The 20694-nt window shown below is 34.4% G+C and overlaps 1 long non-coding RNA gene across 2 annotated transcripts in view; it reads right to left on the reverse strand.

The window, feature by feature from the left end:
- LOC118163836 overlaps nt 1-10572 on the reverse strand; it is a 13684-nt gene extending 3112 nt beyond the window's left edge. Inside the window, exons 1-3 of one of the 2 annotated variants that reach the window (XR_004749217.1) lie at nt 10326-10572; nt 5206-5325; nt 539-593 (exon numbers count right to left, since the gene is read on the reverse strand). This is a non-coding gene — a long non-coding RNA (uncharacterized LOC118163836). The remainder of the gene's footprint in view (nt 1-538; nt 594-5205; nt 5326-10325) is intronic. The other variant, XR_004749216.1, reaches the window with a different exon arrangement.
- Between the last annotated feature and the right edge of the window lie 10122 nt (nt 10573-20694).

Here is a 20694-nt window from a genome sequence, read left to right on the forward strand (position 1 = left end):
TTCCTTCCTTCCTTCCTTCCTTCCTTCCTTCCTTCCTTCCTTCCTTCTTTCTTTCTTATTAAACTGTCTTTATCTCAACCTTCCTGCACTTTTCTATTTTCTCCCCCATTGCACTGAGGGGCAGGCTGGGGGTAAGTAAGTGAATGGCTGTGTGATGTCTGTTGTCTTCAGCTGTCTGATGGGTTAAATGGCAACAACTTCATATAGAAAGTATGGTCAACTGGTAAGCTGGAAAAGAGAAAACAGTCATCAGAAAAATACAATGCTAAAAACATTCACACGAGAAGGGAAAGAATGGGTTCTGAGCTCTCTTTGGCCACTAAGACTTGTTCCCAAAGGAAATCCACACCTTTCTTCCTTCAGCTATGCACTCCACTGCCCCTCCAAAACAAGAGGAGAAACCAAAGAGGAGAAAGAAAAAGGAAAGTTGGTATGTAAAATATGGTAATCAAAGAGAGTCCTCTCAGAAGTCCTCTCAGAAATGAATATATATATATATATACATAAATACAATCTAAAAGCTTAAATCAACATTTACTTTCTCAAATCTTCAGTTTTGAAAGATGTCACTCCTCCATGAGATGTTGTAAAACCTGTAATCAATGAAGTACATAAATATATACTACTGTCTCATCTTACATTTCTGTGTAGAAATTTAGAACAACCAAACTAACTGAATAGGAAAAAGAAAAAACAAACAAACAAACAAAAAACATTCCAGTGCAGGAAGTGCGTATGAGTTCCATATTATCTTATGGGGATTTCCTTGTGGTCTCTGATAAGGTTCTGTGTGCTCCAGAAAAAGGCTTGGAGATTCAGCACGTAAGATCATGTTGTCCAAACAGTGTATACAATTTTAATTCACACCACTGATAGTTTCAGCCCCGAGGAGCCTCAGTATCATCAATAATCTTCAGGAATTCAGCCTAACTCAGAGAGACAATGTCAAGAATGGTCACTAGATCCTGCTTATCTTTGTCCACCTGATTATTTTAATTAACTTGATTGAGATTAATTGTCTTAGTAGGGCAGATATCATGGCCCAATACATATGCCAAGTTTGCACAGCCTTTTGCTTTCAAATCCACGTTATTTCTTTGTTTTGACTAGCCATACCAATCCAGATTTGCTAATTTCCTACCTATAGGTCTAATATTAGAGTTAATATGTACTAACAGAAAAGATGCAACTCTCACAGAAGATTTTGAGACAACAGTTACCTAAGAATAATCACTGGCAGAATATACAAAATAGGATAAAGCCAAATTGAATCTGTGATACAATTTTAATTACGGGATATAGTCTTGGATGCCTATTTTTTAATGCCACTTTAATTCCCCAATAAAAAGCCACAATTAAAGGAAAGGAAAGTAAGTCCATTTAGACTGAATGCAATGAATTTCACACTGCTAACCCTTCAATTTAGTAGTTATGCTTGCAGAATTTATGTTCAATTAATGTAATTATTCAATTAATGTGGAATTATTCACATGCACAAATATAAGCTCCTACAGAAAATTTAGAACAAAATAAGATGGTGTATCAAGGAATGTATGCTTTGTTTCTGACAGGTCATGGTAAAACAGAAGAGTCACTTGAGGCATTTAGTCATGTCCTGTTAATTTATATCAGACATGAAGCTGACCTACAAAAAAACGTATTTTCAGTGGGGCTTTGCTGATTTCCATTGACTGAGGACTGAACCTCTGATTTTGAAAGGTGGTTTGTGATTAAGTTTAGAAATGACAAAGGTTAACTCACACGTGCAATGTTAAGGGCAGATCGTTGATCTGAATATATATATATATATACATGACATACACTTTATCAAAATTACTTTATTGTCTGTGACAATCAGTGGAACCCAAGGTCCTTTTAAGTACACCATCATACCTATAGCAAAGAAGCAAGATCACAGTGGACTGTTTCACTCATTGTTTAGATAAAGGCAGATAGAAAAATAGAAACTCTTTTATTATACTAACCGTGCAGTTGGTTATTTCATGTTCATTGTCCAGAATTTAAATTTACCCCAAACCTCAAAATTAGATTTATAGAATTACTATACATTTTTACAAGTTGCCAGGGTAAATTTTCATAATTCCAAGAATTCTGATAAAAAGCAATCAAGTGAAATTTCCACAAATACCACTCAGAAATTTTAATATAGTTATATTACAAATGTATTAAAATATTATTATTACAAATTAAAATTTGTAATATTAGTATTTCTGCTTTTCACATTTCTATTTCTTCTAGCTGTAGGATAGTGGATAAGCCTAACTAAAAAAAAAGCAAAACAGAAGAAAGTAAATATTCAGTTAAGATTCTGGATGAGATATAAAAAGTTCACAATGTTCTAATGTTTTGTAACAACAACAAAAAAAGGAAATTATGTTTTATTTTCATTCTTTCATACCTTTTACATGTTCTGCTCATCACTACGAGAAACCACTATCGCATTATTATACGTGCAAATAATTTGCATTCATAAGTAACTAGAAATGATAATATTTGCATATCTGATTAAATTATATGGATCTGCACTAATAAATCACACAATTAATTAGCAGAATTTTCCAATTTACACTAACACTGAATTGCACAGTTGGATAAGGAGCTGCTTTTTTGATACTGGAGGCTATTTAAATATCTCCGTATTATATGCATCATAGTTTTAAAACCACTTGCAAAAGGGAAATAATACATACATTTATATATATATGGTCTAAAACTTACACCAGTGACTGTTATGTTAAAAGGCGGAAGAATTGAATTAAATTCTTTGTATTTTTTAATGATTTTCCCACAGAACATAAAGACATTTTTTCAATTAACAATATTCAATATTTAAATAATATTTTATCCTGTGCATTTGTATTTAAATAGGAATGATATATATTTTTTATTACTCATAGTTTTCTATTAGTCATCCAAGGCAGAGATGTATAACACAATGTGTAGAAAAATTTATGGTTTAACAAGTCAGATATATTTAACATTTAAATTCATATTTGTCATACATTTTGGATTCTTGGAGATGCAGTTGCTGTGTGCAAAAAGATTTGTAAAAATGGAAATCTCAACAGTCCATTGTTTCTTCAATCAAGCATGTATAGAATGTATAGAAATTGTTAACAGATACGGATATGAACAAGAACTACCTGTTCTATTTCATAAAATAAAGAAGCATAAACAATCTTCACATAAACTTATTTTTTTCTATCCTGACATTTGTTTACATCAACTATTTTCCTGTCATTAGCATATGTAGTTCACCTTCTCTCTTACTGTCAAGGTACAAGTCTATTGTACAAGTCTAGGTCTGTCATTCTTTCTTCTTTACATATACAAAAGGTCTGCTTTTATGTGCCCCTCAACATCTACACTCTGGCCTTGATTATTTCAGGTTTTTTCAGGTACTTCCTCTAGCAAACTTTAAATGTTCTTGTGTTAACCACATTCTTTAAAGGTCTCATCTTAGTAAATATTCAGAAGATTTGCTGTTCCAGCACTTATCGAGTACAATTTTTAAAGCATTTTTATTTCTTAATTATTATTTTTGCTTATGCCTCAATGTTCTGTAGAAGTTCAAGAAGTAAAATAGATTGTAATATGCACAGTATTTTAAGTAAAAGGTAATTGTTCTGATGTTAAACTTCAAAAACAGAATAATACCCATCAATCTAGTGCTTCGAGAAAATACGGATAGCCAGTTTTACAAAATTATGTCTTGTCATTTTTTTAAGTATCAGCAGTAACTTACAAAGCAGAAATTAGTTGTGTGAAACTTTTTTATACTATTTTTTCCATACAGTTTATTTACCATTATTTTTTTCTATAACTTTTTGAATAAAACATGAAATATAATCAACATTTAATAAAAATAGAATACAAGTTTTTACTGATATCTTTTTTTACGTGAAGTCTCTACTCATCCATCTTGAACCCAAAGCATGTAGAAAGACATAGGTAGAAGTATATTAAACCTGACAAATGACCTCCCATGTGCAAAGGAGGAAATAAAGATTCATTCTCCGTGTTTGTGAGATCATTTTGATGAAGGAAAGGCTAATTGAGGATGACATATATTCTAAATCTAATTCAAATCAGCATTTTTACATGAAGACTCATCACATTTCCAATGGTACACTCTACCATGAAACAGCTTAGTAAAGACATTCTGAGTTTGATTCTGGAAATTTTTTTAAATGCTTCATCAGAACTGACATTTTTAGCAGTAATGAGTTTTCAATCTTATTACAAACAAGATATCTGTGGTATTTTCTATCTAAGAAGAAGCATTTCTTCTTAACACCATTAAGTCTCATGTTTTAGAGAAAATTGCAACTAATATGTGATTATGTTTAGAAAACATGGGGGAAAACTGCAATCGCAGGATTTCTTACCATAAAAGCAAATAATCTTGATATCATTGGATTATTAAATTATAGAATTTTTCTCTGGTGTTCACAAAGTAATTATATTTAAGAACAAATAGTATTGCTTTTGCTTTAAAAAAAAGAAAGAGTATTAAGAGCTACTTCTCAACTTAAATGGTACATATTCTTTGAGATCATTGGTATCTTATTAACAGAAACTTAATAGCTCAGCTCCGTCAGAAGACTTATGCCATCTTACACTATTAGTTTTGCTTTGTTAATACCACAGATTACAGCCTGTGGATGTAGTACATACTATGAAAATCATGACCTTTCATAATTCTCAGAAAGATGAAACTACATTTTCAAGGTACTTATGAAAGTATAGTATAAAACTCTGTGTGTAATTTTGGGCAGTAGGTGAACAGGACAGAATGGTTATGAGATTTGCTACCTTAATGAATGCTAATATTTCTCAACCATTTTAATTAACTTTTCATGCAAACATTTTTTATGCAAGGAAGGATAGCATAAACATAGGTGATAATAAGATATTTTTATTTATTAATACTTTTCACCTACATGATGATCCTCTGTTGTGATTAAAAAAATAAAAAATAAAAAAAAGACATTTCTACCATAGCACTACTTTAGAGGTAGCAGAGTACTGAAATATGGAAATTTTGTCATACTAATTGTGGAATTGATTGCCTTGAAAATTCTAGCACTTTATTTCTAGCATTGTCATTAAATTTGGCAAATTTACCATCCATAGGTAAATTGCCACTAAATTAGACAATAATATTTAGAAGCACTGACTTACCATTTTACTCATCATCTAAAGATCTCAGATGCAACCTTAAGGTTTTGGTGCCGCAACCAGTGTCACTTTCTTCATCTCCTCATCATCCTTGTCTGAGGTCATCCCTTACTGAGAGATCCACTTAAGATACAATTAAAAAAAAAAAAAAAGGAAAAATAAAAAAAGGAAAAGGTACTTTATTTCCTGAAAGTAAAAAAATAGCAGAGATATGTCAGACATGCATAAGTCAGATATGCATGTCTAAAAAGAACAAGTTTTTTTTTTTTTGTTTTTTTTTTTTTCAGTAAATGGACAATAGAAGTTGCTGAAAACTTACGTTACCTCACACTTGGCTCTCATCCTGTCTTAGTCTAGGATTGTATAATCCAATAATGTTGAACAAATTAATATGCATCATTTAGTGGATATCTAGCACTGGAAAGACATTTCAAATTGCACCAAGGCAGTTTACTTCTGTACATACTTTCTGTGTCATCTATTGCTTTTGTCAACTTCTGTGGTGGTTTTACCGTGCTAGGCAGTTGAACACCACAACTGCTCTCTCACTCCCCCTCCTCAGATGAGGAGGGGAAGAAGTAAAAGAAAGAACAACTCACGGGTTGAGATAAGGATGATTTAATTAAAGAGAGAAATATATATGTATATATATATGTGTTATTAAGGAAATATTATTATTAATTAAACAATTCAACTAAAGGGGAAAAAGGGAAAGGGGAAGAGGGAGGGGGGAAAGGGAGTAACTAAACAAAACAAGCAAAGGCTATGTGGAAGTGCAGAGGAAAGAAATTACTCTCTACTTCCCACAAATGAGCAATGCTTGACCACGTCCTTGAAGCAGGGCCTCAACTCACGTAGCCGGTGTTTGGGAGGAGGACAGATGTTCTCACAACGAGAGCCCACCCCTCCCCTCTTCTTCCTTTTTCCACCTTTTATTGCTGAGTGTGACATCATATGGTATGGAATATCCCTTTGGTTGGTTTAGGTCAGCTGCCCCTAGGAGGGTTAGAGAGAGTCCTGATGCTGTGCCAGCACTTCTCAGCAGCAGACACAACACCGGTGTGATACCACTGCTGTTCTAACTACAAGTGCAGAGTGCAGCACTGTGTGGGCTGCTGCAGGGAAAGTTAACATCCTAGCCAGACCCAGTACAACTTCCCAGTCCATTAATAACAACTTTGGATAGAAGTAGAGTGAAAGGGCCACTGTAGTATCTAACTCAGGCTCTACTGCTTGTAATGATTGTTTTCTTCCTTTAAGGCTTCATTTATTCTTGACAGAAACAATTATGTGGAATAATTATATCAAAAGGTCTGTGTTATGCTGTGTTCAGTTTGGACAGTAAAGAACACTACTTAACTATTACCTAGAAAATCCATGTTATTGAAAATGTTCATATAATCAGGCATCAATAATTCATTCTAATTTATTATTTAATTCAGATATCACAGAAAACACGACTTGACTAACCAATACTAAGTAATAATGCAAGTATAACTCCAAAGCTGGGAGACAATTTAGAAGTAGATTGTTACCTACATAAATTGGAGTCCTATATAGATACAGGCATTTCCAGTAACGTTAATTGTATCTGTATAGGACTCCAATATCATGAATGAAATAAAAAAGAACACAGATATATAAACTAGCTGATCTCATATTCCAGATTTTCCATAGAAAAACTGAAAACAGAGAAAAAACATTGCATTTTTTTTACCTGTGAAAAATTGAATTAATACCCTGAAAATCAGGAGCTGTGCATACAGGTATGTTAGAGAAGTGGTTTATTAATTAAAAAAATAATCAATTCTCCCACCTTATTTTCATCCAATTTTATTTCATATTTTTTCATGTGCTTTGTTTGTAAGAATGGTAGGTGGAATCATTGAAGTGTTAGAACAAACCATCTTTCCAAAAGAAATGCTAGTGGTTAAGTAATTTGCCTTTTTGGAAATATGCGAAGAACCTATATGAAGAAAGGCGTGCTTGCATTCACTAGAACAACGTATTAGCAATCAAATTCTTAACGTAAGCAAAAAACATTCTATTTAGTCTCACTTCATGGAAGTCATGGAAGTACAAGAAATAATTTCCTGTCTCTTATACATTGGGATTGAAGGTATAGAAAAGAGGCAGGAAATATTAACCACTTTTAAGTTCCATCTACAAAACAGAAAGAATGTAACTCATTTATGAAATTGAATTTTCTTCCTTAAAAACATTCCAATATATTTGCATATTACATATAAATTCCCAGCACAATGCTGACTCCTATGGGGAAAGAAAATAAAAAATTAAAATGAAATAGATTTTTAAAATAACAAATAAAAATGTATGGTTTTACTAGAGCTATCTGTGAAATCATTATAATTAATGTCTATTTCTTGCTAATGTCTCAGTTTGAAAGATAATCATTTCTTGCTATTCAGGTGGTCTGTTCACCAAAGCACTGCTCTCTGGGTTGGAAATCAGAATCTTTAAGTTACATTTTTTCTCACTACATAACATGTTTCCTTTATAAAAAGAAAAAAAAAAGTTCTTTGACACTTCCTAGTAAGGACCCTTCCACTATGAATTTTTCCTCTGCTAAAATCCTTTTTTTGATGTGTCATCATTAATCATTAGTTATTAACTGACTTCCCCTTTCCTATCTCGCAACAAGAAAAGAACGTCAGAAATGAATATTGTCTATTTATCTACACAGCCATATTTTTAAGTTTGCACAAGCATTTTAAAAGCTAAGTAGGAAAAGTAGAAGGGTGACTTCTTCTTCTATGGGGCAAAACGATGAAAACTGAGTCTGGTGGAAACTGGATTTACAGCTTTGAGTCTTGAAGCTATCACAGTGAGAACTGGTAACAGCTCATAGCTATATTAGGAATTAAATACTTTATAGGATCCTCTCTGTTCTTAGAATGAAGGAAATTCAGTCAAACTTCAGTATGCATTCCCATTTCACCTTCAATGAAATCTTAGAAGAATTATTTAGAACTTAGCTATGTCTAGCCCTTTTTTTGACAAGGGCCTCTTTCAACTGGCTCCAAAGGGACACGCTGCTGCCCAGAGCAGAGCCAATACGCAGTGTTGTCTGTGCATCTGTGAGAGCAGATGTAAGAAAGGAAAAAAACAAACAAACAAACAAAAACACCCACCAACTTGTGTTACAACAGCAGCTGGGAGATCAAGGAGTGAAAAACAGCCTGGCAGACACCAAGGTCAGTGAAGAAGGAGGAGAGAGGTGCTCCAGGCACCAGAGCAGAAGTTCCCCTGTAGCCTGTGGAGAGGCCCCTGGTGGAGCAGGCTATCCCCCTGGCAGCCCATGGATCCCACGGCAGAGCAGATCTCCACGCTGCAGCCCGTGGAGGAGCCCCTGCAGGAGCAGACCCCAGGCCAGACCTGTGGCCCATGCAGAGGAGCCCTTACAGGAGCAGGTAACCTGGCAGGAGCTGCCTCCCATGGTGGACCCATGTTGGAGCAGTTTGTTCTTGTGGATGCACCCTGTGGTACAGAGCCACGTGGGAGCAGTTCTTGAAGAGCTGCTGACTGTGGGAAGCCCACGCAGTATCAGTTCGGGAAGGACGGTATCCCATGGGAGGGACCCCACGTGGATCAGGGACAGAGTGACCATGAAGAAGCAGCAGAGACAAAGCATTAGGGACTGACTGCAGCCCCCATTCCCCATTGCCCGGCACCGCTCCTGGGGGGAGGAGGTCGAAGAGGGTAGATGGGGGGGAGGAAGGGGGGAGTGATATTTCTTTTTTTTTTTTTGTAGTTGTCTCTCACTGCTCTAGCTTGTTAGTAATAGGTAATATATTTTATTAATCTCCCTATGCTGATTCTGTTTTGCCCATGATGATAAATTGCTGAGTGATCCCCATCCTTGTCTCAACCCTCGAGCCTTTTTCATTGTATTTTCTCCCCCTCTACCTTTGAGGAGGGGGAGTGAGAGAGGAGTTGTGATGGAGCTCAGCTGCTCAGCTCAGTAAAAACACCACATTTATTGACTATACATATAGCATGTTGTGAATTATCTCTAGATACACCTAGACAGTCAGTTTTTAAGAAGAGAATGAATAAATTTTATTCTGATCAGTATAACTACCAGAAAAAAATGGCTAGAGGAAAGGACCTGGAATGCTTTATAAGTTCAACTGAAACTTTCAAATATTTACAGTTTCAAATAGACATTCCTAAGGAAAACATTTGTTTAGAGGAAGAGGAAGGGGAAGAAGAAGAGTTTCCTCCCAAATATTCTCTACCTACACATCTCTTAGTCTGCTCCAAGCAACATTAAACCATGGGTCCTTTTTTTGAAGTTGAACTCACAAACACATAATTGTATTTTAATGCAATGCTTCACACAACATAAAGAAGGTTATAACTAGATCCTCCCATGCAGACTGAAACGATACAATGGAAATGTTTTGCAACAGTATGCAAGTGTTATTACAGTTCAGATGTATGTCTTTCTAGCATTATCTTTAACTCCCTACAGTTGACATACAGTCAAAGGGTTTAATGTTTCTCATCACTTTCTCACAGCTTTTGGTTTCATTACCCTCTCTTCACTTCTGCTTGGTCATTTTCCCATTAAGCACTTCAGTGGAAAAGTTTGTTACACATTTTACCTAGTCTTCCCTCTCTGACCTTTTCAGGAAAGTGTACCAAAGAACAACAATAACAAAAAAAAATAGATTATATGAAGTATAAATAATATTAGCATTTTGCAGTTGTAATTTAAATCATAGAAATTACATTACTGAATGAATACTTGCATTTATTATTATTATTATTATTATTTTTTTTTTTTCTGGGGGAGATTTCTGGAGGCTTGTGTCTACTTTATATCTTCTTACAAGAAATAATTGTACTGTTTGAAAAGCTTAGAATATATTAAGAAGGCTTGCAATATTATTTATAAAATAACTTAGTTTGACATATTAATTGCAGAATATTTCATATAAGTAAATTGGACTGATTGTTGAAGTGTAACACTAATGAGTAACCAAGTGCCACACAGCCACTCTCTTAACTCCTCCTCCTCAGCAGAACACAAAATATGATTAAAAAATAAAAAAATAAAAAGTCTCATTGGTTAGGATTAGGATAGGGAGCTCACTCACCAGTTACTGTCACAGGTAATAGGGACTCAGCTTGGTCTCTTTCATGGGCTGTAGGGGAAATTCTGCTCCAGCACCTGCAGCACCTCCTCCCCCTCTTTCTTCACTGACCTTGGTGTCTGCAGGACTGTTTCTTTCTACGTTTTCCTCACTTCTCTCTCCCAGCTATTGCACAGCAGTTTTTACCCTTTCTCAAATCTGCTGTCACAGAGGTCCAACTAGCATTGCTTGCTGACTCAGCTTTGGCCAGCAGTGGGTGCCTATTGGAAGCTGTCTCTCATGTGACAGCTTCTGGAGTCTTCTTACAGAGGCCATTACTGCAGCACCCCCATCTGCCCTACTAAATGTTAAACACAATACACCTCATGACACATTTGACCATATCTGATTTTTCAAAAATATTTTATTTGTACATTCCATTAAATAGTTTCCCGAATAGCAAAACATAATTCTATTACACTACAACATTATAGACCTACTGAACTACAGAGAGATAATACCCATCATGTTTTGAACACGACTGATTTTTTTTAAACTATTGCTTTTCTAACTACGATTTCAATGTATTTATTTATATTGTAGTGGCATTTAAATTGTGGTAGTCACTGTGTAAATAATTAAATATTTACTTTAATAATGTATTCTGCCATCATTACATGCGCAGATCAGATCAGTGCCAGTATGCAGTTTCATAGCGCTGTGGGGAATTACGCTACAGCATGCAAAGTGCTAATTTCCTAATATTGTAATTAAAGTTTCTGAGTGACAAACTTTCAAAATTAGACATAAGTCTCTAGTGTTTAAGAATGTCTGAATCATTTGCCATCATGCTTGAGTACCTTTTTGCCTCAAAGTATTCACTAAACTGACTTGGGGTGGGGTAGGGAAGTTACGTTTGTATTTCCTGATTTGCCTTTGGTGACTTAGAATTACATACATCATGTCTCAAAGGCATAAAATTTGCTGCTGTCTCATGTGAATGCTATTGAAAGTACATCTATATGTATTTTAAGGATAGAAGGTACTGGGGAGGATAACTATGAGAACAAGAGTTTTTTCTTAAACTTTTTCCTCAGGTGTTTTCATGCAAGTCCTGTCAGCAACGTTATTCCTAAGATTTTTAAAGCTTTGGAAATTTAAGGTTGAATCAGAAGTGTCCTGAAAATTCATTTAGCCATTTGGCTCAAACAGTTTTCAGTTTGGTGAAAATTAAAGATTCCATCATTTATGTATTATTTTTATTCATTTCAGTCTCTTAAGAAGCAATGCCATTTGAAACCAGAATATTTATTCTTACTCATAACAGTTTTTGAGCATCATGACAATTTTATCAAAACTGTATTCTCAATGGATAATTTAAATGTTTAAAGGCTCCCTCTATAAAACAGTGAGTGCCAGAAAAATGTTACCTGTGTTTCAATCAACCAGGTTGGTTTTCTGAGACATCCAGTGTGATACCTAAGAAAGAAAATACTCTGTATGAATAATTTTCCTTCACGAAGGGAGTAAATTATGTTTACACACATCTGTTGTCAGAGACATCAACAAAAATTCATATCCTGAAATGAAAATACAGCCTCTAATACTAGTATTATGAGCAAGAATTATTATTATATTACAGAGTTATTCTATGTGCTAAAAGGAGGTCAGAATCTCTATATTTACAGATATAAAAGTTTAGATCAGATATGTAATGATTTGTAAGGGTTAGAGGAGGAAGCTTCACAGCTGAGCTCCTATATGGTGAGTTTGGCCAGGGCCCTGATACTTATGAGGCTATGCCATCTCTTCTGTAAAGCCCTTGCATTTCTGAAACTTGCTTCCTTTTTAACAGTGTCTTAGACTTCATGATATGAAATATATGCAGCAGTAAAATATTCTCTTAGGGAATTAAATTATGAAAGAAAGTCATATTTATCTTCCAGAAACAGAAGAAGATTGCTTGGACAGCAATCTTCTGGCAAACAGAAGAAGATTGCTTGGAACTCATTGCTAGCAAGGTTCAGATTTTCAGATTGGCTTCTGTAAAGCAGAAACTTGAATTTCAAAAAAAACATTGTTGGAACATTAAGAAAAATTACAATGGTCATGTTAATTAAATCCAAAGATTTTTCTATCTAGCTTAGTGTCCGTCAGTTAGCAGTGCCCAGAAAACTAGGGAGAAATAAAGCTGACAAACACATTAAAACTCTAGCACTTCACACGTCAACTTTATACTTTTCTTCCTGAGGAGTAAACCAGCACATGTCCAGTCTCCCATTTTATTCACCTGAGTTTTTAGGAGAAAATGAAGCCCCAATACTTTACGAATTAGTTAACTTCAGTGGCATAAAAATCATTTACCTATTTTTATTTCTTATTTTTTTTTTTTTTTTCTTTTTGTTTTGGTCACCAATATACAAAATTTAGATATGAGCCATCATAAAGTTTTAGGAATATTTGGATTCTACTGACAAATTGAAATCCTTAGGAATTTCAGGTAAATGTAGGGAAAATATGCTAGGCATTTATGACTTTTTTTTTTTTTTTTTCTATTAAAGCTCTAGAACAACCTCTTAAACCTTTCTGTCTTTTACCTGAAGACAGTTGTATTGCCTAAGCACTTCTAACATTTATTAATTTATGATGTTTCATAAATTAAATTTCTTCATGTACTTTTACCCATTGTGAACATTTTGTCTTTCACACTCTTCAGCACCAGTTGAGCAAGACCTTCATTTTGAGAATTAGTTCGGGATAGCTTAAGAAAAAAAAAGTCAAATATTTTCTAATATACATTATATGAGGTTGGAATTTTGGGTTATAGCTCTCTGGAATTTCATATGATGGAATTGCACTGAGATAAAAAAGATATGCAACAAAATAGGAATGATTTTAATTTAAGAGTGTTTCCTGTTTCATTACTTTCTATTTTTCTGCAGACCAACAGAAGACTGGACATGAAGTTGCAGGAACTGAGTGTTAAACTTATGCATTTAGGAGTTTACCCTATTTCGTTAAATTTGTAGGTTAAAAAAAAAAAAAAAAAAAAAAAAAAAAAGCTCCTATAGCTCTTATTTTGAATTTTTGGAAGTTTATGAATATGTTTTGTATGTTGCTGTCCCCTGTTCTTCTGTTAATTATTGCCAAATGTAGTACAGGAAAAGTCGGCATTGCTATACAGAACTAAGCAGTTGCTGATTCTAATCTAATATAAACTGCTAAATAATTTTAAACTCTAGGCAAACAAAAGCTGATAGATGAGTGTTTTCTTTCTGTTTTTTGATCTTTATTTTTGGTAAGAAGTATGCAATCACCATTAAGTACAAAATAAGTACAGGTTATCTTATGTGATATTTAAAAGAGAAACGCTGTTCCTTTTCCACAGGTGCATGTTTTGAATATAATATTTCCATCATTATCAATGTTTGTACAGTACATACATAGGCCATATGCTAAATATATATTTTGGGTTACGCTTTTAAGCAATGAAAGTTTTAAAAATGTAACAAAAACTCATGTTGAGGATAAAATCAATTAATAAAGTAATTAAGTAAAAAGCAAATATATTTCAATTAATAAACATGCAAAATATATTTTTCATAATGTTCTCACTATATTTTTCCAAATCCACTATCACTCTCAACTGCTGTTATTTCAGGACTTCTTTTGACTCTTTTCAATTCATCCTCGAGATGGATTTCTTTAATTCTTAAAGAAGAGTAACCCCAGAAAAACAAACAAATAACTAAAAACCACCAACCAACAAACACAATTAAACTTGTCATTTTATGTAAAATAACATCAGCTTGCTCTATTTTTTAACACATTGTCAAAGGATTTTTGATTATTTTTTATAATGATCCACATATAGAATGTCAAACAGTTTGCTGTGATCTTTCGGTCATTCAATACCTTGCTGCTGCAGCAGCTGCACTTCAGAGACAGATTTTTTTATTAGTTTTTATTTGTCTTAAATTTAAAAATTTCCAGTTAGGTATGATCACGTGAGGTTCTGGCTTATAGTTAACGTGTGTTTACTTTCCCATGTGGAGAAATGGTTGAAGTTCATCTTTTTCCTAGGATAGATGTTTAAAATAGGAACAGGTGAGAAAAGACCACTCAATGCAGGCAGTGTATGAAAAGAGGACAGTTGAGTCATACATAAATGTTTAAAGTTTGGTGAAATGAATTCCATTCTCGATTCATTGGTGGAAAGGCCAATATAAAATAAAAGCTGCCTGAAATTAATAATTTTGATTTGGTTAGTACATGGCATAGTTTTCTGAACAAAATGGTGCAGAGAGCTGAAGGAATGCAACACCTATTTAAAGATAAAGGTTTTTATCTAAAGTTCTGATTGGTCTGCTTTGTATGTTATATTAAATGAACGTGTAAACAACATTTACAATAGCTCAGAACTGAATGTAGGACTAAGCCAGCAACTAGCACACAGTGAAATAAAAAAGACAACTTATTTGCATTGGGAAGAAAAGTAAGATCAATGACATACTCTATTGAAGAGAATGACAATTAAGATAAATCATATGCTATGCTATTTAGCATATTTTCAACAAAATATATTATACACTAACTTACATACATTTTTCTTCTTTTTGACAGTTTGCTACTGAGTGCTTTGTGAAGCCATGAACACTGTTGGCATAGATTCTCTGGATCTCCCCTAGTTTTTATTTTTTTATTATTTTTATTACATTACTATTAAAATTCTCAAACTAAGTGCTGAATATGTAACTTATTTCTAATTAGATACCCTCTGTTTGCAAAATCTGCAACCAAAAAAAAAAAAAGAAAAGAAAAAAGTGTTTTTCTAAATCTAATCTGGATAAAGGCAACTCATTATGAATAGCATGTGATATGTCTAAACGTTCTATTAAACAAAAGGAGGTGTTTTCATGCATTCCCCTAGAGCCTTGCTATCCTGATGGTAATATTAAATTTGAAATATATTATCATTTAAAGAGCGTGAAAGATGTAAAGAATTAATTCTCTCTACTAAAGTCAACAAATAATTATGAGTGCAGGATTAGATTGATAGATTAGTGGCATGGTAAATTAAAAGTAAAACAGGAAGGGATATATTAAATCAATCTAGCTACTTTGAAATTCTTTATTATTACTCTATTTGGGAATTTTAAAAGGCTAATATTCATGACACAGCTACAGTGTCTGTGGGGATCTAAATAGGTTTAAAAATATACCTTTTTTTTTTTTTTTTTTTTTTTACCCTTGATATTTATGCATTATGAATACTGTGGCATTCAGTTTACTAGGTTTTTGGGTTTGAACAGAACCACACTACTGAACCATGCACTTACAGCTCTAGTTCAAACCACGTCTTTGTTTTGGATGAAAGTAAACCAGGAGATATTTCCACTAGAAAGGAACCTAACATGATACAAATACAAATGGGACTATACTAGAGAAATCTGGAAGTAAAAACTTCTCAGTGTGAATGCCAGCTCCTCAGCACTGACTGTTTTGCTTTGAGATACATCCTCGTTGTGCTGTGTGGCTGGCTGTTTAGACACAGGCTATGTTCCTGGCACAACTGGGGACCTCAGGGAAGAAAGGATGAATCCAGTCTCCTCAGCTCTTGGGTGCTGATGATCTCTGTTTTCCTTGTGGCTAAAACAGTACTTCAACCAAGGTCACTTTCTGCACATCCTATTTTAACATTTAATCATTACATAGCATATCAGAAGCAAAATTATGTGGTATGGAACCATGACTGGCATTGCTGATCGTGATTTCATAGAGATTCACTGACCTCTACCTCTCTTTGCATGTTGCTGCATCTAACTTGCCTTTCTTCATGTCAAGACTGAAACTATGAACAAAAGAAACCAAACATTTTGTTTTTGGCTGTGTTTCTTGTGGTGTTTATGAGATGTGAACCTGTGCAAGAATCAAAACTGAATCCATAACTTTGATACTTTGATAGTTAGGCTACTAGTTTTTTTTTTATACTTTTTTTTTTTTTTTTAGCATTAATAAGCTGTAGAACTTGACCCAGCTATGTCTCCTTTAACTCAGTCAAATGGAATCCTTATGCATCGCCATTACATGCTGTTGGCATCTGCCAAGAGACATTACCACTTTGCCCTTTTAGTAGTTTGAAGTAAACTGGAACTAGGATATGGGATGAAATACAGCACTGCTCAACAAAGGGCTTTTAAGAAAAATCTTGGATGTTAGAAAAGACTGTGACAAAGAGAAGGTGTGCCTGAAAGGGTTGCTGAATGCTTGAGTGGCAGCTCTCTGTATGACAAGTCTTGGGGGATTGGATACTTAAATCTTAATTACAAAAAACAATCATCATCAGGTATTAAAAACCTATAGGGAAATCGAAGGACTCAGAGAAGAGAATCCCAGTAGTGGAGATCTGCTCTACGCAAATTTAATTGACTCATATTATACAAATAAACCTGGTAAATTAAAAAAAAAAAAAAAAAAAAAAAAGTGTCTGCAAGAATGTTGAGTGATTCTCCTATAGAGCAGATGCTATGAAAAAGACAGAGGGTGAGATTTTCAACCTGAAGAAATTCAGTTACTGCTTAATGAAAAACCAGCTGACCAACTTTTTAGCACAATCTGTACTGTAGCTGAAAGCAGAAAATTTTTTTGGTCACTAAATGCCAAGCAGTTGAAAAACATACAATGATACAATAACATATGATTTAGTGTTTTTCATGTTTTTATTATATAAACCTACAATTAAAAAAAATGAGAAACCACAGTGGTAGAAATTAAAATATTTTTAAGCAACAAAAATGTGTTTCATTTCAGAGGTCTAATAAATGTAGGTTTTACTATAATTCCATGAAACTGAAGAAGAGTAGTCACTGATGGATTTTGTGGTAGTGGTGAGCAGGAATGCAAAGTAGGAGTCAATTTGGAGGAAACGATTTTGTAGCTAAATAGTGGCCAATAAGATAGTTCTGTCACACTCAGTTCAGAGTACAATTAACAATGACATTTTTTTTTCTTTCATACCTACTAAGCACTTGTTATTGTACATTACTGACCTAGCAGAAAATATAAAGTTTATAGATTATTGACATCAAAAGTTCTGCTTAACCTATACTACATTTTTTCTGTACTTTATTAACCCTACTAACAGCAACAGTCGTATGGACAAAAAGATAGTAGCCCATGTCATAATAGTCTTTGAAGAGAAAAAAATTCTTAGGTTGAAATTCCTTTCTCCCCCCCCGGCCCCCCCCCCTTTTTTTTTTTTTTTTTTTTTTTTCCATAAGAGTTATAGCTGCAAGATGAGAACTGGCCTAATGTATCTATTCCTCTTCAATCACATTAAGGAAATTTAGGATGACAAGGTTATGTGAAGTCATCTACTTTGTGATACATATGTATGGTCAGATAAGCCCCAACTTCAAGGTTTTTAGGAATGATCTAAATGTGAAATACTTGCAGTTCCAAAGAGGATGCAAAATTAGCATTCAGGATATCAGCCTACTCAATAAATAAATAGATAAATAAATGATAGAAGGTAATGGCTCTTTTCAATGGTTTTATCTCTGTCATATAAATTATTGAACATCTTCATGTAGGGCAACTAAACCCTACATTTGGTTTATTTTCACAGTTCCTTTAAAATTTCAGTTACACTATTTCCTTAATTTATTTTTGTTCTGTGTTTTTCGGTTTATGTTACATACCTTTGTACTGTGTCTGACTGTGATGGAGTAAATTTTCTTCATCACAGCCAGTATGGTGCTGTGTTTTACACTGTTGACCAAAACTAATAATAGTGTTTTAGCTCTTGATGAACAGTGCTTGTATAGTTTAAAAACTTCTTAGTTTCTCACTCTGCCAATACAATGAGTAAGCTGATACGGACAAGAGACTGGGAGCAGACACAGCTGTGACTGTTGACCCAGATTGACCAAAGAGATATTCCGTGCTGTATAATGTCATGATCAGCAATAAAACTATGGAAGAGTGTTTTTTGAAAGAGGCTGTTGTTCAGAGACTGGCTGGGCATCCATCTGCTAGTTAGTGATTGCATTTACATCACTGTTTTGCCTTCACTTATTAAACTGTCTTCATCTCGGCTGAAGATTTTTTTGTTTGTTTGTTTTAGTTTTGCTTTTTTTTTTGCCTTTTTTTTTTTTTTTTTTTTTTAGAGCCTTTGCTCATGCAATTCTTTACCCTATCCTGCTGTGGTGTGGGGAGTGAGAGAGCAGCTGGCAGGTGCTCAGCTGCTAACAAGGGTCAACCCACCAGAATAACCGTCTGCTCACCTCTATCCTTCCTTCTGACATCAGCATGCTTTACATGTATTAAGTTATGGTTCAGTTCTATGAACCATAAAAAAGGAAGTTTAAGAGATTCCCCAGATTTCAGGGATTGTCCCGGCATTTCTACCATAATTCACAACTTCAACCATGCTAAACTGAGCATGATGTAAATTGGATAACGATGATGAAAGTTCAGAACAAAAGCAAACATTCTTTGGGACTCATCTAACAAACACTTAATTGAGCACAGTTCTCAGGTGCTGTGTGAAATGAGGAACAAGCAAGGGCATTCAATAATAGTAAACTCATAGTTCGGCTTTGAAATTAGAAAACTAATATACCATGATACTACACTCTTAGTCTTTGCTATCATATTAGCTTTTCTGAAGTTCTAATTTTAGAATTATATTAGAATGACTTTAGAATGACAACTATTATTTGGATGGTTGGACCAGATGATCTTGGAGATCTTTTCCAACCTTAATGATTCTAGAATGGATTGAATCTGTCTCTAGAGATTTATTTAATTTTTTCCTTTTTCCCCAAATAGAAGAAATTTAGATGAGCAGCTTAGACTATATTGCTAACATTTGGACATGTAAAGGCAGGAGAGATGAATGACTAATGCATGACTTTTGAAATACTCAGTGTTTAATGTAGGCCATGTTTCCTTTAAGATATTCTCTGCTGTTATCTTCCCACCTTTTTATGTAGCTCACAGGCTTCGGGAACGTGTGACTTCAGTTGTAGACTCTGTATTAAGAATTCCTTTTAAATTTAGTGGGAACTCAAATTTTGGAATCTGTCAAATCAAATCCTATCTTTTCTGGAAGCGGATAAGATAAGGCGTGACTGAATATCAGATAAAGTACTATATAATCAGTCCAACAGGTTTTCTGTTCTTATCTCTAACATTCAGCTTGTTCAAAATGGCTATGGTACACATAAATTCTATAATAATATTTTTTTAAAAAGAAAACACTGCTTGTCTAAAAGCAAAATGAATAATTTTTACAAGCTAATAAATAATAATAGCAATATACAATAATAATAATAAACAATATTGATATATTAAAACAATATATCAAAATATATAAATATAAATAGCATTGATGATATTAATATTAATATATAATGCATTAATATTATGTTAATATAGTTGTATTATTATGTCAGTATTATTATATTATGCTATATTATGATATATTTAAAAAAATATTACAGTATTTATTAAATTTAATAAATTAAGTTTCTGGTGTTAGGTGCTGGGAAACAAGCTACACAGTCAATAAAATGCCACCCACTGACACTAATTATATATAAATTTGGAATCACAGTCTTTGGGACATCTGGAAAAGACCTCCAAGATCATCTGGTCCAACCATCCCCCTACCACCAATATCACCTACTAAACCATGTAGCTAAGCACCACATGCAACCTTTCCTTAAACATCCCAAGGAAAGATGACTCCACCACTTCCCTAGGTAACCCATTCCAATTCCTAACTACTCTTTCTGAAAAGGTCACTGGCCTTCTTGGACACCTGGGCATGCTGCTGGCTCATGTTCAGGGAAGCATCAACCAACATCCCCAGATTCTTTTCCTCTGCACAACCTTCCAGCCACTCTGCCCCAAGCCTGTAGAGTTGCATGGGGTTGTGACCAAAGTGCAGGACCCAGCACTTAGCCATGGTGGACCCCATCCCATTGGCCCCTGCCTATTGATTCAGCCTGCCCAGGTCTCTCTGCAGGGCCTTCCTAACCTCCAGCAGATCAGCACTTCCCCCCAGCTTCATGTCATCTACAAACTTACTGAGGGTGCACTCAATTCCCTCATCAATAAAGATACTAAAGAGAATAGGCCCCAACACCGACCCCTGAGGAACATCATGGGTGACTGGTCGCCAACTGGATTCCATTCCATTCAACACCACCCAGCCAGTTTTTAATCCAGCAAAGAGTGTGTTTATCCAAGCCATGGGAAAGGCTTTGCTGAATAATATAATTGGCGGGAGGTGATTGTCCCGCTCTACTCTGCGCTGGTGCGGCCTCACCTCGAGTACTGTGTGCAGTTCTGGGCACCACAGTATAAAAAGGACATGAAACTGTTG

The sequence above is a fragment of the Oxyura jamaicensis genome, chromosome 1 (assembly GCF_011077185.1).
Source record: "Oxyura jamaicensis isolate SHBP4307 breed ruddy duck chromosome 1, BPBGC_Ojam_1.0, whole genome shotgun sequence".
Taxonomy (NCBI): domain Eukaryota; kingdom Metazoa; phylum Chordata; class Aves; order Anseriformes; family Anatidae; genus Oxyura; species Oxyura jamaicensis.